General features: G+C 46.7%; 1 pseudogene; it reads left to right on the top strand.

The window, feature by feature from the left end:
* LOC139390870 (protocadherin beta-15-like) lies at positions 1–2,437 on the top strand (annotated as a pseudogene).
* Positions 2,438–6,853: the final 4,416 nt, after the last annotated feature.

The following is a 6,853-nucleotide window of genomic DNA, read 5'->3' as shown; positions in this document are numbered from 1 at the left end:
ATGCTGAACAAAGGAATCTCAATGTCAGCTCTGGTCTTCTGCTTTTCTTTCTTTCTTATACCGCTGCACTCCGCCTATGGAGACGTGAGCTATTCTTTTCCGGAGGAGATGAAACGAGGATCTGTTATTGGAAATATAGCCAATGATCTCGGGCTGGAGGCGAGCAGGCTGTCCGCTCGTAGGGCCCGTGTTGATACTGAAGGAAACCGAAAACGTTATTGTGACATTAATCTGAGTACCGGAGATCTGATTGTTGCGGAGAGGATTGACAGAGAGGGGCTTTGTGGAGAAAAGGTTTTATGCATACTAAAATTCGAGTTGGTCCTAGAGAGTCCACTTGAGTTGCATCATATATCACTTCAAATCCAAGATATCAACGATAATTCACCCATATTTCCCAAGGATTTTATTAAGGTAGAAATCAGAGAATCCGCTGTGAAAAGAGCTCGCTATCGTGTAAACGCAGCTCACGACGCAGATACTAGACAAAACGCAGTGCAAAGCTACGTACTACAAAGGACTAATAATTTTGTTTTGGGTTTGCAAACGAATAATGCTGGTATTAAATACGGTGAGTTAGTTCTGGACAAATAATTAGACCGCGAGGAGCAGCAGGAGTTGAAACTGTTGATGACAGCTGTAGATGGGGGCACTCCGCAGAGATCAGGTACTGTAGTCATACACGTCACTGTACTGGATGCTAACGATAATGCCCCAGTATTTAGCCAGGCCGTCTATAAAGCCAGTCTGCCTGAAAACTCTCCTTTAGATACTGTAGTGGTTACAGTGAGTGTAGCATGCAGATGCAGATGAGGGATTGAATGGAGAAGTGACGTATGAATTTAGTCGAGTATCTGAAACAGCAAGGAATGTATTTACTATGGACCAGAACACAGGAGAAATTAGAGTGACAGGAGAAATAGATTATGAAGAAGAGACACAATTTGAACTTTTTATTGAAGGGAAAGATGGCTTTGGTCTTTCTTCGGACAGTAAAGTTATTATAGACATTACAGACATAAATGACAATGCCCCTGAGCTATATCTAAAATCTCTGATTCACTCCATACCTGAGAACGTGTCACCTGGTACAGAGGTGGGCATCATTAACGTGCAGGATAGAGACTCTGAGAATAACCGACAGGTCCGCTGCTCCATTCAGCAAAACGTTCCCTTTAAGCTGGTGCCATCCATCAAAAACTACTATTCTCTGGTGACCACGGGCGAACTGGACCGTGAACTAGTGTCTGATTACAACATTACAATCACTGCCACCGACGAGGGCTCTCCACCTCTATCCTCCTCTAAAAGTGTTCAGTTATCTGTAGCTGACGTCAACGACAACCCACCTGTGTTTGAGGAACAGTCCTATAAAGCCCACGTGACTGAAAATAACAAACCCGGTAACTCTGTGTGTTCTGTTACTGCACGGGACCCAGACTGGAGACAGAACGGAACAGTGATTTATTCTCTCTTACCTGATGAGGTGAACGGTGTCCCAGTGTCCTCGCTTTTATCCGTTAACGGAGACACGGGGGTGATCCACGCTGTGAGGTCGTTTGATTATGAGCATTTCAGGAGTTTTAAAGTCCACGTGGTGGCCAGAGACAACGGTTCTCCTCCGCTCAGCAGCAACGTCACGGTCAGTGTGTTCATGATGGATGTGAATGACAACTCTCCTCAGATACTATACCCCGCCCCGGAGGGGAACTCCTTCATGACCGAGCTGGTCCCCAAAGCTGCACACCGGGGCTCTCTGGTTTCAAAGGTGATAGCGGTGGACGCGGACTCCGGGCAGAACGCCTGGCTGTCCTATCATATAGTCAAATCCACTGATTTGGGACTTTTCACTATTGGTCTCCACAGCGGAGAGATCAAGACAAAGCGGGACATTTCTGAATCTGACAGCATGAAACAGAACCTCATTGTGTCAGTGAAAGATAACGGACAGCCCTCTCTCTCTGCCACCTGTAGTATGTATTTAGTGATTTCTGATAACTTGGCTGAGGTGCCAGAACTGAAAGATATCTCGTATGATGAGAACAATTCCAAACTCACCTCTTATCTGATTATCGCGCTGGTGTCCGTGTCCACATTTTTCCTCACCTTCATTATTGTCATCCTGGCCGTGAGGTTTTGCCTCAGGAGAAAGCCAAGACTGTTGTTTGACGGAGCGGTCGCCATTCCCAGCGCTTATCTCCCTCCCAACTACACAGAGGGGGGTGGAGTGGGAACTCTCCACAGCACCTACAATTATGACGCATACCTGACGACAGGTTCGCGCACAAGTGACTTCAAGTTCGTCAGATCTTACAATGACAACACGCTGTCTTTGGACCAGACATTGAGAAAAACTACAACTGAATTTGCTGAAGACTTTCGCGATTCCGAGGGATCCCCAGAGGTAGGCCTTTATTTTAACAGACGTGCGTTATAACTCTATAGGCTCTGTGGCAGATGTTTTACAACTGCAGGTCGTTTTTTTTACAAAGTAATTTTGTTCAGGATAAAAACTACTATTCCCACGGGACTGTCATAACGTCTGTTTCCTCTGCCACTGTTTAAAGAACTAAACGTAGCTCCAAATATGATGGTGTAATCGATTATGTTATCAATTCAACACCTTCATTGCAATGCTGGCATTTTGCAGATTACATGTTGTTTGAATTGTGGTTCAAAACATTTTGTAGGATTGATAAATTAACTTTTTTTTAACGATTTGCCTACTGCACAATTGTAATGTTACAAAACATATTTCATACGCTGGTTCTATTTGGAATCAGTTTGTTGGCCTACTTGGATGGCATTTCAAAAGAGAAAAATTGACAAAGCTCTGTAGGACTATACTATGATGAGAAAAGTAGGGAGCTTTTGTTTGAGCAGTAGCGGATGTCGCTGTCTGTGGTGCAGGTATGTCCGGTTTCTGTTGTAAAGGCGTTACGAGGCTATTACTTTCCTGTTGTCAGTTCTACTCACTGTTTTTGTGGATTGTACTGATGAGTTCCAGATGACAAAATGACGGTGCAACTTCCATGTGCATTTTAGGGAAAAAAATAATTTAGAAGTTAGATCTACCTCTTTTGTAATGCATTTTTTTCACACAAGTGTAGGCCTAACCTGTGCAGAGTTTACAATAGTTTTTTTTTTTTAAATGTGTTGTTTTATTTTTCCATGGTTTTTAGTTGGTTTTTCGCTTATGCTGGGTGGCATACCTGTCTCCAATTTTTTGATCAAGCAAGCATACAGTCTACCAGCAACTTTGATTAAAATGTGTTTAGCACACTATCAGATAATAGTTTTGTAGGGATGCTCGAAATGAGTGTGGATGGTTGGATTGCACGTACATTTTGAAGATAGAGAGTTTATCATGTTTTTGTGGAATACCGTTTTCTTTTGCTAATCTATATAATTATTGGGTGTTTTTGTCGATTTGTATGCCAGTGGCTTTGAAATGTATTTTTAATGTCATATTTAAGTTTGGATGGAGCATATTGTGTGTGTTCGGGATTTCATATTTTGGAATGTTATAGGACTACGCTGGTTGAAATTATGTGTGGATAATTTGGATAGTTTGTAGCCTAACACGGGCTGTAATGTAAATGCTGGGAGTCGGAAAGCAAGTGCAGGTGGTGAGTTTAATAATAAATGGAACATCGAACAATATAACAAACAAGAGTAGCGTATAGACATGAAAGACAAACAATACTGACTGGGGAAAGGACCTAAGTGAGTCCAGGTGTGCCTGATGGTGACGTGCAGGTGGGCCTGATGGTGACGTCCAGGTGTGCCTGATGGTGACGTGTAGGTGTGCCTGATGGTGACGTCCAGGTGTGCCTGATGGTGACGTGCAGGTGTGCCTGATGGTGACGTGCAGGTGTGCCTGATGGTGACGTGCAGGTGTGCCTGATGGTGACGTCCAGGTGTGCCTGATGGTGACGTCCAGGTGTGCCTGATGGTGACGTGCAGGTGTGCCTGATGGTGACGTGCAGGTGTGCGTAATGATTGATGCCAAGTGTGCGTAATGATGGATCCCAGGACCAGTGGTTAGTATACTGGCGACGTCAAATGCCGGAGGGAAGGAGCGGGTGTAGACGTGACATTCCCCCCCCCCCCCCCCCCCCCCCCGACACGTGGCGGCTGTCCGGGCGGCGAAGGTGGAATTCACGGATGAAGTTGGGATCCAGAATGTCCTCCACGGGAACCCAACACTGCTCCTCTGGGTCATAACCCTCCCAGCCCAACAGATACTGGAGCCGAACCCCATGACATCGGGAGTCCAGTAGAGATCTAACGACATAGGCCGGACCCCCCTGATGTCCAGGGGAGGTGGAGGGGTGTCATGGGGGACAGCATCAGCTAGGGGACCAGGAACCACCGGCCTGAAAAGAGAGACATGAAAAGAAGGTGAGATACGGTAGTCACTGGGAAGCTGTAACCTATACATCACCTCCAGACGGAGTGGGAGGTTCCTGGTAGAAAGACAGACATGAACCCCAGGGTGGTACACTGGGGTCTCACGGCGGTGGCGGTCTGCATGCTCCTTTTGACGGAGGACGGCGCGCTGGAGTCTCACGTGAGCCTCGCTCCACACTTCTGCGCATCTGAACCACTCATCAACCGCAGGAGCTTTGGTCTGGCCCGGGGTCCATGGAGCCAGGGCCGGCTGAAAACCCAGAACACACTGGAAGGGGGTCAACCCAGTGGAGGAGTGACGTAGCGAATTCTGGGCGTACTCCACCCATGGAAGGAAGTGAGCCCACTCTCCCTGCCGGTCCTGACAGGGACTCCTCAGAAATCTCCCCAGCTCCTGGTTCATCCTCTCCACCTACCTGTTGGACTGAGGCCTATACCTCGAAGTGAGGCTGACCGTGACCCTGACCATCTCCATAAAGGCCCTCCATACCTGTGATGTGAATTGGGGGCCACGGTTAGAGTCGATGTCCTCTGAAAGGCCATAATGCCGGAAGACCTGCTGGAATAGTGCCTCAGCGACCTTGAGAGCAGTAGGGGGACCAGAAAGAGGGATTAAAATGACAGGATTTTGAAAATCTATCTACAACCACCAAAATGGTGGTAAAACCATCAGAGAGGAGATCAGTAACAAAGTCAATGGATAGATGGGACCAGGGACACTCAGTCACGGGAAGGGGAAGGAGTTTCCCTGCCGGGGCGTTCCGAGTGGATTTCTTTTGGGCACAGTCGGAATAGGAGTTGACGTAACAAGTGACGTTCTGCGCCAATGTGGGCCACCAATACTTCTCAGAGATGGATTGGGTAGTGCGAGAAATTCCTGGATGTCCAGCGATGACAGCTGTGTGCCAATGTCAGCAGCCGATCCCTTATGGGAATGTAGATGCGCTCGGAAGGACAGTTAGTTGACGCAGGCTCCCTCTCCAGCTTAGACTCGGGAGGATGGGATTATAGGTGCATTTTGGACAGGACACTCTCCCCAATCGTAGAGATGGGACAGGGCATCAGCCTTGGTGTTTTTTTAACCTGGGCGATAGGTCAGCGTGAAGTTGAACCTTGTGAAGAAAATGGCCCACCTTGCTTGAAGCAGGTTCAGCCTCCTCGCTGTCCGTATGTACCCCAGGTTCTGATGGTTGGTGAGGATGACTAATGCTTCCTTGGCGCCCTCCAGCTAGTGTCTCCACACCTCTAATGCCAACTTCACTGCCAGGAGCTCTCAATCACCCACGTCTTAATTCCTCTCTGCAGGGGACAGTCTCTTAGAGTAATATGCACACGGACACAATTTATGTGGATTACACTGTCGTTGAGACAGAACTGCCCCCACACCTACCTCTGAAGCGTCTACCTCCACCACAAAGGAGATTGTGGGAACTGAGTGTTGAGCAATGGGGCAGAGGTGAAACGTTCCTTGAGTAGACGGAAGGCCCTGCTGGCTGCTGGGCTCCACACCAACCTACGGGGACCACCCTTGAGGAGAGAGGTGAGAGGGGCGACAACGGAGTTGAAGTTCCTGATGAAACGGCGGTAGAAGATGGCAAACTCCAAAACCATTGTAACCCTTCTATGGTGGTTCTACGGCTGCCGGCACCAACGGGAGAGGGTAACGGTACTTTTTGAGGATTTCATTGAGTCCTCAGCAATCTACACATGGACGTAACCCTTCATCCTTCTTGGCAAAGAAGAAGAAACCTGTCCTAATGGCCGACTATCGAGGGCTTGAACAGGGAAAGGAGAGGATGTATGTGATGATGTTAACTTCTTGCGGATTAGTGGGACGCTACCATCCCATTTCGACAATTTCCGGTGAAATTGCAGCGCGCCAAATTCAAGTTAAATTACTATAAATATGAAACTTTCATGAAATCACAAGTGCAATACATCAAAATAAAGCTTTACTTGTTACTCCAGCCGCCGTGTCAGATTTCAAAAAGGCTTTACGGCAAAAGCAAACCATACGATTATCTGAGGACAGCGCCCAGTACACAAATGCATTACAAATAATTTTCAACCAGGGAGTTGCAACACGAAAATCAGAAATAGCGATATAATATATGCCTTACCTTACCTTTGAAGATCTTTTTCTGTTGGCACTCCAAAAGGTCCCAGTTACATTACAAATGGTCCTTTTCTTCGATAATGTCCTTCTTTATATCCATAAAAACTCAGTTTAGCTGGCGGCTTCCGTCAATAATCCACTCGGTTTCCCTCCTTCAAAATGCATACAAAATTAATCCCAAACGTTACCAATAGACTTATCCAAACAAGTCAATCAACATTTATAATCAAACAATAGGTACCCTAATACGCAAATAAACTATAAAATGTAAGACTGAGAATCGTTATTGTCTTTACCAGAGAAAAATACCAAAGAACGCACACT

Source organism: Oncorhynchus clarkii, chromosome 31 (assembly GCF_045791955.1).
Source record: "Oncorhynchus clarkii lewisi isolate Uvic-CL-2024 chromosome 31, UVic_Ocla_1.0, whole genome shotgun sequence".
Classification (NCBI taxonomy): domain Eukaryota; kingdom Metazoa; phylum Chordata; class Actinopteri; order Salmoniformes; family Salmonidae; genus Oncorhynchus; species Oncorhynchus clarkii.
Note: the sequence above shows the minus strand (reverse complement) of the source record. Positions and strands in the feature narration are given on the sequence as shown.